Below are 12130 nucleotides of genomic sequence, written 5' to 3'. Positions count from 1 at the left end.
AATGTAATTTCAGACAGTAATATCAGTTTTGCAAAACATGATTGAGTGACTATCAACCGTGTTGAAATTATCTTAGGGCTATGTCTGAATATATATTCTTATGTATACTATATATATATATATTCTTCAGTTAAAATTGTGCCTACCTTTAGCAAGAATACGGGAAGGAAAACAGAAATTGAGGAAGACCGTTTCGTAGTGCTATATTTCTTTGTAAAACAAATACACACTTGTTCTCAGGGTATTCCTTTCAGCAAGGCAATTTACCACGTGTATCAGAAATGGTCTGGAGCCACCTTGTGGCAGTCGCCTGGAACTGGATGCAGATTTTAAAATAATGGTCTAACTGTATTCAATGAATAAAGATGTTTTATACCTGAAAAATTATCCAATTTCCTTTAGAATGCTAACCTTTCAAACATAGACAATGTATTTATGTGGCAGAAGTACCAGACAAAAATATGTCAGTAATGGAAAGTACTAAAGTACTAAAGTAATGGAAAGTTAGTAATGGAAAGTAATAATAATAACTATTTCCACAGAGCTTCCCATGTGCCAGGGGCCGGGCTGTGGGTCTGGTGGGCATTTGTTCACTGGAGGAGGGGGGGAGTCTCTGGGGGAAGCCAAGGCAGACACATCAGTTTCTTGACCAAGGCCATGCAGATTTGGTAAGGGGTGGAGCTGGGATTTGAAAGTCAGATCCTTAGTAACCACCCTTTTGAAAAAGCCTGCCATCTACCAGGCGTCATGTCAAGTGCTTCCCATTTGTGATGTAGTTGTAACAACATTCTCATGAGATAACTATTACTACATCCATCATATAAATGAAGAGATTCAGAAGGATTATATAACCTGCCCTAAGTCACTTAGCAGAAACTGACAAAGCTGGAATTTGAAACTAGGAGTATTTAATCCTAAAGATCACGCTCTTCTGTATACTGTGCTATGTCCTACGACATCAGCTACCTCACGATGCTTTAATTAATCACATACGGACAGACTTATTTGTTCATTCCCTCGTTCATGACAACACACATATGCAGATTAAGGCACAGACTATTGGGTTTAAGTTTCAAGAGTCCATCTGACAGGGTCTAGGAAAACTCTATTTTCTCCCAAACTGGTAAATCTGTTTAACATGGCTTTAAATTAATTATGAAGGAGGAAGACTGAGAAAAAAATCCCAGCTAGCTTTAAACACCTGTTATTATGGAGAATACTCTGAGTTTCTCTTTCCATCATACACACAAACACACACACACACACGCCCCCTGGGCCTTGGTGCAGTTTTCCTTTAGCCGGCATACTCTCTCCTCCTCCCCTTGGGTGATTCCTTCTTTTTCTAAGTATCCACTTAGACATCAGTTTCTTGGGCAGCTTCCCTGGGGCGTCCCCAGCCTCAGAGCCCCTGCAGCTTCCACACACCCGCCTCTGCCTTTGGGAGCATGTGGCACAGTTCCTTGGGATTGTACGTACCTATGCCCGTCAGACTCCAAGCTCCATGGGTCTCCATCTGCTTCCTCCATCAGTGGACCTCCAGCATTCAATAAAACTTGTTGGCAAATGAATTAAGATCCCCAAAGAAGTCACAATCTAGATCACAAAAGTGAAAACAAGAAGTACCATAGATGCAGGGTAGGCGTACGATCAGGGTAGAGTGGATGCACAGAGGGGCAAAGGGTCAATTTTATCTGGGGAAGGAGAGGATTAAAAAGATTTTTCTTAAGGAGATGATATTTGATCTGTGGAGGCGCAGATGGAAGGACAGAGGAATGACCGTAAGGAATGAGATGTGGCTCTCTTATTAATGCATGTGAAAATAAACTGCATGGAGAATTTGTTAAAATGCAGATTCCCAGGCCAGTTGTCTGGGCATTAGATTTCAGTAGAACCCTGGAGTCAACGTTTCTAGAAGGGCTGTCCACTGATTCCAGCCCTGACGGTCTTCAGACCTCGTTCTGGGGAAACTGGAAGGCATGAAAAAGCTCGGTGTATCTGAGGCCAGGCAAGAAGTTCATTGTGGCTGGAGATTTGTGACACAGGGAAAGTGTGTTGGGAGGTACGGCTGGAAGTAGTTAAGGCCAGATGGAGAAGAACCTTGTGGATCATGCCAAGGAATTCAAATTTTGTTCCGATAAGTGCTATGGAGCCACTGATGACTTACGAGGAGGGAAGTGCTGTGACCAAATATGATTTGACTTCACTGTAGAGTGTGGAATCCATGGGGGAGACTGAAGATGGGGGGCCCACCAACATCTCCCCCGGGCACTGCCTCAGTGAACCCGAGCAGTGTTTGTCAGACCCTCCCAGTTCCCGGACACGTGCTTGGGTTCCTAAAGTCTTCTCTGATGATCTCTTACCTTGTGTTTCTCTAGCAGTGATCATCTTATATCGATGTGAGCTTTTCCCGAGTCATCTCTTTGGTGTTTCATAAGCCACACTATGACATTCCAGTGATGTTGGCATTCGTGTGTCCCTGCATCATGCTGGTGGACTGGCGAGGCAGCTCCATGTGGTGGGTGGATGCGAGCCTGACTCTAGTTCTAGTCTGTGTGGGGTTAAGTCCTTACCTGTCACTAACTAGCTGTGTGCCTTTGGGCAAGGCTAACCTCCTGTGTCTCAGCCTCCTCACCCACAAAATGGGGATAGTAGTGATGCCTACCCTGTAGGGGCGCTGTGAGGAGTAAGTGTGCTAATGCTGCACACGTGAGGTGTGAGAGCAGTGCCTGGTACAAGGGCAGGACTGTCTGAGTGTCGACAGGTTTCTGACATGTGTAAGCTTCTCCTAAGCTGTGGGCTTTGCTTACTGCCACAGTTGGAATTACTTCAACTGCCCGACGAGGCCACCAAGCTCGTCCCAAGCATGAGAGGGTGCCTGTAATGGCCCTGACATGGCCTTTCTGAGAGTCTGTGTTATCAGCACATCACTGTTGGCGGACGAGGCTCTAGAGGTCATGCTGGGCTTTGTAGATTTCTATCCTGACCTCAGTTGCATGATTAACACCCAGGGTCATTATGCCAAGCTGGAGATGGCAGGAGTTTTCTTGGGCACCAAATGTCATTGTCCTCTTTCCTCTATCTGAAGACTCTGAGTGATTACCCTCCGTGTCCTTTATCGTCGCTCCTCTTGTATCTGGGAATAGTGGGCGTTTATAGGAATGAGGCATTTGGGAATCTGGGATTTTGTGAGGTTGAGCCTGTCGGAGTTTAAGAACTGTGGACTCCAGACCCTCCCCTGAAAGCATTCCTTATCCCTCGTGATCACTCTCTCTAGCCCAGCTCCTCAGGGGTCAGGGACTGACTAGAAAGGAACAGAAGCAGACATGTAACCCCTTCTGTCACGTGTAACTCTTACACTAACACGGAGTGATAACAAAAATGTCTAATCATTAGTGAGCAACACACACACACAACCCTGGAGAACGTTCCATTAGTGTGCTACTTCAGGATCCGGGGACAAAGAATAACTCCTCCAGAGTTCTCCTGGTGGCTGAGAATCGGGGCAGCCTTCTTCATTCTCTTCAACTCCCCTGGGCACAGGGCTCGAGCCCGGGACTCTTGGCACATCCGTCACGGACTAGCCCTCACTTCCAGGTCAAGAGGGAGCATCTCTCCTGGACCCTCCCCCTCAAGATCGCTTTCTCCTTCTTCACCCTGCCCCGCCTCTTCCCCTTGATCTTGTTGGCCCCTTCCCCCTGTACCCAGAGTTGCTTCTCCTGATTCTGCCTGGGCAGGGCAGGACTCAGCTTGCCCTATTCGAAGAGCTGCTTGTTATGCTCGCCTCTGCGTGTTGGTGTCAGTGTCCCAGAGGAAGGTACACCGTCTTCATACGAACAACACAGCTCCAGGCTCAGTTTAGAAGCTGGCTGGAATCTCCCCCCGTCTACCACTGAACACTGGCCTCATTACAGTTCTCTCACGACCGCCCACACCACCCGCCTCCTACAGCACGAGCTGATGGCTGCTCCACTGATCCTGATCCATGTGCGTGGTCCGTCACTGTTTTTCTGTCGCAAGGTGTTATGCCAAACGCATAGTGTAGCCAGAAGGAAAACCTGCTCTGAGTGTTTTCTTCAACTTAGTTTTACATGAAGCGGGGCGGGTATTTTTGCCCCCTTGTAACCCAAACAGAGAAAAGCACCAGAAGCTCCGGCCCGCATGTCAAGAGATGAGAGTGGGGAGGGGGTTGTTGATTGTAACATCTCAAAATCTCTCGATTCTCTTAGCTCCATTGTCTTTCAGCTCTGGGTACAGAGTTCCTAGAAAGTGCTACTAGCCGCTTTGGTAGGGAGTTCCCCTGGGAATAATAGGATATTTCGTTCCCTAACCAAAACAGACTTCAGAGAAACCAGGTCCCAAGCTTCCTCCCTTGACGGGAAAGCGTTCGAGCTGGGAGCCTGGGCTTTCTGGGCCACGTGGAACAGCCTTTGAAGTCACGCCAAAGGGAGCCATCACCACGGAGAGGTTGTTTGGATGAGGCTGTCTGGTCCCCTTCTGCTTCAGGACAGAATCTGAATCAGATTAGAATAGAGGTTGCTGGTTTCTATCAACTCCTGCCAGGCCACCACTGTGGGCAAGGTCCGCCCCTGAACACCCCAGTCAGCGGTAGCTGATGTGGGAGGGGTGAAGGTAGGGACGTCCCCTCCTTAAATCTGACCCTAAACCTCCTGGCTTCTCCTTAGCAGCTGAGGGCATCCTGACTTCCAATCTCACTGCCTGCTCAGTGTGCAATAATTTACATGCTTCCTTTTTTTCTAGATTTCTTTTCTACCGCCATAATAAGCTGTCTGAAAAGCAAACATGTTGCCAATGACAAAAAAAGCTTTATTATGGTCGCTCGCGTCATTAATTTCTCTGAAAGCGCCATCCTTCTAGAATGCTCTGTAAAGGTCACAGTCCCTTAAACCCCATTTAGTGCTACTTTCCTTTGGTCCCTTCTTTTGGAGGGAAGAACAGGCACCTTCTACCTCTTGCAGCACCTGGTTCTGTCTGTCCTTCCACCCTCCGCACGATTCAGCCCAGGAGAGAAGCCCCCACCTCCTTTCCCTTCCAGGTCTTCCTGATGGAAACCACTCACCACGGGACCTGTCCTGGGAGCCTGCAGAGGACACGATGCTCAGAAGGGACGGAGGTGATGCTGTCTGATATTGCTACTCCAGCTGGACGTTCGGGCTCTGGGATGACTCCCTGCGTAGTACACACAGCCTCTCTACCCTACAGCTCCCTCCAGAAGTCCAAGATCTGGCACGATGCATCACGCTTGCAGGGCGCTCCAGCACTCATGACCGAGAGGCCTAAGCTCCCAGGCCTCACAAGGGCATACTGCCAAATGCCTTTCACAGATTTGAAAGGAAATGACCTTCTGCTGCCTCCTGGCATGACCCTCCATCTATCTGTACTCGCATCTCTGCCTGCAGAATTAATGGCTCAGAGGAAGTGGCCTGGCGCTAGTGAGTGGCAGTTCTCAAGGGAGGAAGCTGGAGGGGTCAGACAGGGTTGAGCCTCGTTACAGGCCAGGCCTGTGGCCCAGGGACTTTTCCTCTGGCACTCAGCATGTTTTGTCCTACAGCAAGAGTATGAACAGCTAATGCTATGGGGCTTACTCCGTGCCAGTCTTTTGTTCTAAATCCTTCACTACAGTAACTCAGTCCTCTTAACCCCAACACTAAAGAGAGATTTATGAGGTAGAGAAACCCCAATTCCATAATCTCACCCATGAATCACTTGAAAAGCAATCCAACTTTTTTTTTTTAATTCTGCGTCAAAGTGCGAGGCTACCAGACCACCCTCTGCTGGTTGTTTTCCTTGGCATCTCGATGGGACAACTCAGGTCCAAACTGGCCCGCAGTTAACCCAGGCCTGACTCTCTGTTGAATGTTGACTCAGCTGCAACCCTGGATGGCCCCCCCTCCTCACCCCGAGGCTGCCCTGTGCACCTTTCCCCTCCCTGCGCCCCCTGCGCCCCCTGCGCACAGTGCACTCAGCTGTGTGTGGTCCTGGGTGTAGAACATTTGTCACCTCTGACCTCTGTGATGACGCAATTCAGATAAAGCACAACACTATCCAAAAAGTTCAACAATCCCAGGCAGTCACTTCTCAAAACGTAACTTCAGCACACTGCCCCTGTGCTTTGTTGCTGAAAAGTAAAAACAAAAAATAAAAGAAATCTGCCTCCTCTCTTGTCCTTGACCGACATTACAAAGGCCCTCTTCTCCTGCTTTAGATGGCCTTCTTAAAGTCCTTCTCCATTCAACTCAAATGAAGCCGTGACCACACACTCCAGGAAGTCGTCTGCCTTCTGACCAGAGGTCTGCATGTCGTTTTCGGCTCGGCCAGGACTCTCCATCCACAGAAGTATTTAGCAGTTGGCTGAATGAAAACAGTGATGTGTTTCAGAAATGCAGCATCGCTTCCTTCCTCTGACCGGGCAGCCCGTAGCTTACTCGCAGAGCAGCGCTTCTGTCTGCCCCTTCGTCCTCACCAGCATGAGCTGCTTCTCCACGCTTCTTCATGCATGCAGCCCCAAATTTGGGGATTTCTACACAATAGACACATTTCCTCTTGGTAGACAATATGTATTTGCCTCTGCTTTTGTGGAAGAGGCAATACTATTCCCTCATTGTATCAGTTAGGGTGCTTTTGGTACCAACTAACAGAAAACCTAACTCAAGCTAGGTTAAGCAATAAATGCGGTTTATTGGTTCATCCAGAATAAAATCAAGAAATAGTGTGAGCTTCAGATAAGGCTTGCTCCAATAGCCTGCAAGGTAATCTGTGATGGGACGGCTTCGTTGTCCTAAAGTGTAACAAATGGCTTTCACCTGCTCCCAGCGCCATGTCATACCTGGCAGTAAGACAGAATTCCTCTATGGGTTTCTGGTAGAAGAAGAGATGTTTCCTCAAAGGCCCCAATCCACATTTCCTTGTGTCTCAATGTCTAACTGGGTCACACATCATCTCCAGGCAACCCGTTTTCACCAGTAGACGGTCCGTGCTGACTGGCTTAAACTAATCAGCCCCCCCCCACCCCCCAAGATGGGGGTGGGATCAGCGTTTGCCACACACGGAGGCCGACTGAGGAAGAGACTTTTCACCAGGAGAAAGAGGGGCTTGGATTCAGCAAAGTACCCTACAATTACCACATTTCCGTCATGAGTCTCATCTCACTAACATTCAAGGAAGCCTGTGAAGAGAAGCTCCTGTTTCAAAGGCACTTCGCCATTTCTCCTCCCTTTGCTTTGCTGTGCACCGACGTCTGAGCTGCCAGCTCTCTTACTGGATCCCTTCTCAGCCATTTTCTCACGGGAGTGACGAGGTTCTGAGCCAAGCGTTTTACACGTCCACACGTTAGAATTTCACACAATCCCTGTGCAGGAGACACCATCCACTTCTCTTTGCAGATGAGGAAACAAAGTTAACTAATTTTCTCAATGTCCCCAATTAGTAAGGATGGACTCTGGATTTAAATGGAGGTGCTCTGTCTCTAAAACCTGTGGCCATCAGGACTGTGTCAGGCCAACTACCGTCTCCCTACTGAGCCGCAGCTTGCCAAAAGTCCTAGGACAGCAACACGCACTGTTTTAGTTATAATCAGAAAAATCAAGAGAATGAGGAACTTATAAACCTTTTCTTGGGGCTAATAATTCAGTTTTGAGAAATGACAAAGGGAAAGTGGAACTCTTTTATTCCTATCTTGCTTTTCATCTCTCTGTCAGGAGATGGATCGCTGGCCTGAAAGAGTCCCTCAAATGGAGCAACAGGGACTAGATTTGGAAGATGGGTGAAGACATGGCAGGAGGACACCCAGTCACGCCCGTGAGTCCATGTCCTCTGGCTAGGACAAATTAAATGTTGGGAACTGAGAGAAGCTGTGACTGATTCAGGCCCAAGCAATAACATTGATCTATAACAATGGGAACTACTCCTTAGGGCTAGGGACTGGCCAGTGTAGTTCAAAATAAATGAGGTTCCAAAAATAAGTAAATGAATAAATACACAAACAAATAAATAAATACGTGTTTACACTACAGATTGATGAGGCAGCTGTTGATTGTGGGCAATCTCCAAAGTAGCTACCAAAAGCATAATTTATTAGTAGTTAGACAAGGAGCCAAGCCTTCCAAGTAACGATGGCAGACTGAAGATAGACGTTTACTTCCATTTCTTTCTTAAGACTCAAAAATCCCAATAGGGCCAGCCCCAGTTGCCTAGTGGTTAAGTTCAGCATGCTCTGCATTGGCAGCCAGGGTTTGGTTCCTGGGAGTAGACCTACACTGCTCTGTTAGCCGCCATGGTGTGCTGGTGGCTCACATACTAAAAAATAGAGGAAGATTGGCATGGATGTTAGCTCAGGGCAAATATTCCTCAGCAAAGAAAAGAAAAATCACAAAGAAGGATTTTAAGATGCATTTGAGTATATATGGTAGCAGATGAGAGAAGCTCACAATTTTGCAGCTAAAAATGCAACACACACATGGTTACTGACCTAGAGGTCCATAGAAAGTAAAACCTAAGCCTGTGATAGTAAAGCAGAAAAGTCCACAAGAAGTATGTCTGTCTGCTGTAAACCTGAGAAGGCTGGGAAGGGAGGTGGGGCAGGCATGGCTGCCGTGCGTAAACGGGGGAATAAGTAAAGTAATGAGGATTCCTTTCTCCTGCTTGGAACATTTAATCTGGCATCCAACCATGTTCCACCCTAACCTCTACCGTGCATGAGACTGGAGTGTTCCTCTCTGGGGAGAATGACATACTCAAGGGAAGAGCCTACTAACAATGACAATCAGAGCTCTCACAATAAAACAGCTGGCTCGCTGGCCAGTCATCCTACAGAAAAGCCTGCCAGTTGACAGGGCCTTTCACCTCCAACTCAAATACAGGTTTTCCAATAACTTTCTTCAGTTTCTCTCCCTTCTGCCAAACCAAGCTACCATGGGATGTCCTTTCTACAGTCACTCCCCCACCTCCTTATCTGTTGGTTGGACTCCTCTTCACCCTTCAGGACTGAACTCAAATGCCAACCCTTTCCTGGTTTCTCAGAGAGAAGACACATCTTCCTCCTATCCCCCAGGCTGTCATATGTAGCTGTGTTATGACACCTTACTGCTTTTGTTGTCTGGATCTTTGTATGTCTTCCTCCTCATTAGGCCATGGATCTCACAAAAGTAGCCACCATATTCTCTCCAGGTCTGTATTCCCAGCCTCTATCTCCGTGCCTGGAACAAAGACAGAATGTATGACAGAATATTTTTAGTGTCAATCGGGTATGGTGGGAATTTATACTATTTGACTTGAAAGAGTTCTCTTTGAAACCTGTGATGCTATGACTACAAATAATATCTAATTTCCCAAGAAATTATCAAGACTGTGTATACTGGAATGTGACCATTATAACTTTATAACTGAGAAGGTGGGAATCCATTGGAAACAGCACTTGTATAATATCCAGTAGAGAATATTGTAATAGCCAATATAGAATATCCAGTATTGAAGGAAACTCAACCATTGCCTCAAAAAATTTGTTTTCATTCTCCATTCACATCTTTTTCTCTTTTCCCTTCCTCTTCATTCTGTTCACTACTTCTGTTACATTTAGAGACTGGGTAACTTTGTTCTGTATACATGGTAGGTATGATGTGTATCTATGACTCTCAGTCCTTTATAAACCAGGCTGTACCATGTGGGCCCTGGTTAGCCTTTCCTCGGGTTTAGAGTTGAAGACGTTGAGAACATGGTCTTGGGAACCATTTCCTACTGGGAAATTTTGTGGCTAACTTCAGGCAACTCTTGGGCTTTATGAGCCATGTTTCTATAGACTGATTTTTAACAGACAGACGTCTCATGGAGTCATTGGAATAGAGTCAATGCTACTTTCCCTTATTTTGACTGGTGAGGCTACAAAATGTCTTTCTAGCTACATAATTCCACTGATTTTTCTGGATCATTATACTTATTTTGGAAATAATTCAATTCCCTAAAATTACATCGATATATTAGAAAAAAGAGGGTATAAACATAACACATGTAAATGAACCACAATTCATTTAACTGGAAGCTTTGTGAGGGCAGGAATCATGTCTGTTGTGTTACTGTATCTCTAACATCTAAAACAATGCAGAATACATGAAATACAGAGTGATATAAAGTAGATGCTCAGTAAATATTTGCTAAATATGTGAAACACATAATCCTGGTAAGCAGTTCATTATCTCCTTAGATATAATTTTTATAATGCTATTCTAAATTTTGAACCAATTCAATATTTTTTATTATTGTATGAATGTAAACACAAACCTCTTCTGTAATCAGGATAGTGTGGTATTGATGAAAGAATAGATCAATCAATCAATGGGACAGAATAGAGAGTCCAGAAATAAACCCACATAAATATGGTCATCTGATCTTTGACTAAGGAGCAAACGCAAGACAATGAAGCAAAAATAGTCTTTTCAACTAATGGTGCCGGAACTGGACATCCACCTGCAAGAAAAATGAATCTAGACACAGACCTTACACTCTTCATAAAAATTAACTCAGAACGGATGACAGACCTAAATGTAAAATGCAAAACTCTAAAACTCCTAGAATCTAACACAGAAGAAAATCTCGGTGACCTTGAGTATGGTGATTACTTCTGACCTACAACACCAAAGCACAATCCATGAAAGGAAGAATTGATAAGCTGGACTTCATTAAAATTAAAAATTTCTGCTCTGTGAAAGGAAATGTCAAAGAATGAAAAGACAAGCTGCAGACTTGGAAAATATATTTGCATTGCAAAAGGCACATCTGATAAGAGACTCTTATCTGAAATATACAAAGACCTCTTAAAACTCAACAATAAGAAAACAACTTGATAAAAAATGGGCTAAGCACCTTAACAGATACCTCACTAAAGAAGATATACAGGTAGCAAACAAGCATATGAAAAGATGCTCCACATCATATCATCAGGGAAGTGTAAATTAAAACAACAATGAGGTACCACTACATACCTGTTAGAACGACCAAAATCCAGAACACTGACAACACCAAATACTGACACGGTGTAGAGCAGCAGGAACGCATTCACTGATGGTGGGAATGCTAAATGACACAGGTACTTTGGAAGACAGTTTGGCAGTTTCTTACAAAACTAAACATACTCTAACCGTATGATCCAGCAATCCAGAATCTCACTTCTTGGTATTTACCCAAAGGAGCTGGAAACTTATTTCTACACAAAAATCAGCACACAGATATTTGCAGTACTTTATTGACAGTTGCCAAACCTTGGAAAAAAACAAGATGCCCTTCAGTAGGTAGATGGATAAATAAACTGTGGTACATCCAGACAACGGGATATTATTCAGCACTAAAAAGGAATGAGTTATCAAGCCATGAAAAGACATGACAGAAACTTAAATGCGTATTACTAAGTGAAAAAAGCCAATCAGAAAAGGCTAAATACTGCATGATTCCAACTATATGACATTCTAGAAAAGGGGAAACTATGAAGACAATAAAAAGATCAGTGATTGCAAGGGGTTAGCAGAAAGGTAAGGATGAATAGGAGGAAAACAGAGGGTTTTTAGGGCAGTGAAAATACTCTGCATGTATTATAAAGGTGACTACATGGCATTGTACATTTGTCCAAACCTATAGAATGTACAGCACCAAGAATGAACCCTAATGTAAACTATGGACTTTGAGCGATGGTGATGTATTGATGTAGGTTCACCAATTGTAACAAATGTACCACTTTGCAGGGGATGTTGATATGCAGGAAACTGCTTATGCAGGGGCAGGGAGTATATGGGAAATCTTTGTACCTGCCTCTCAATTTTGCTGTGAACCTAAAACTGCTTTAAAAAATGAAATCAAAAGCAACAACAACTCCTCTTCCTAGAAGGCCAGACTTAATATTAATGTTAGCAGAATAAAAAGTATACTACTTTGAAAAGTACATTTACAATCATGCAAAATTTACACCTTATTGGCTTGAAAAAGATCTTATCTTGAGGCCAGCCCGGTGGCGCAGTGGTTAGTGCACACGTTCTGCTCTGGCCGCCTGGGATTTGCTGGTTCGGATCCCGGGTGCAGACATGGCACCACTTGTCAAGCCATGCTGTGGTAGGTGTCCCACATATAAAGT

The sequence above is a fragment of the Equus asinus genome, chromosome 21 (genome assembly GCF_041296235.1).
Source record: "Equus asinus isolate D_3611 breed Donkey chromosome 21, EquAss-T2T_v2, whole genome shotgun sequence".
Taxonomy (NCBI): Eukaryota; Metazoa; Chordata; class Mammalia; order Perissodactyla; family Equidae; genus Equus; species Equus asinus.
This window is presented reverse-complemented; position numbering follows the sequence as displayed.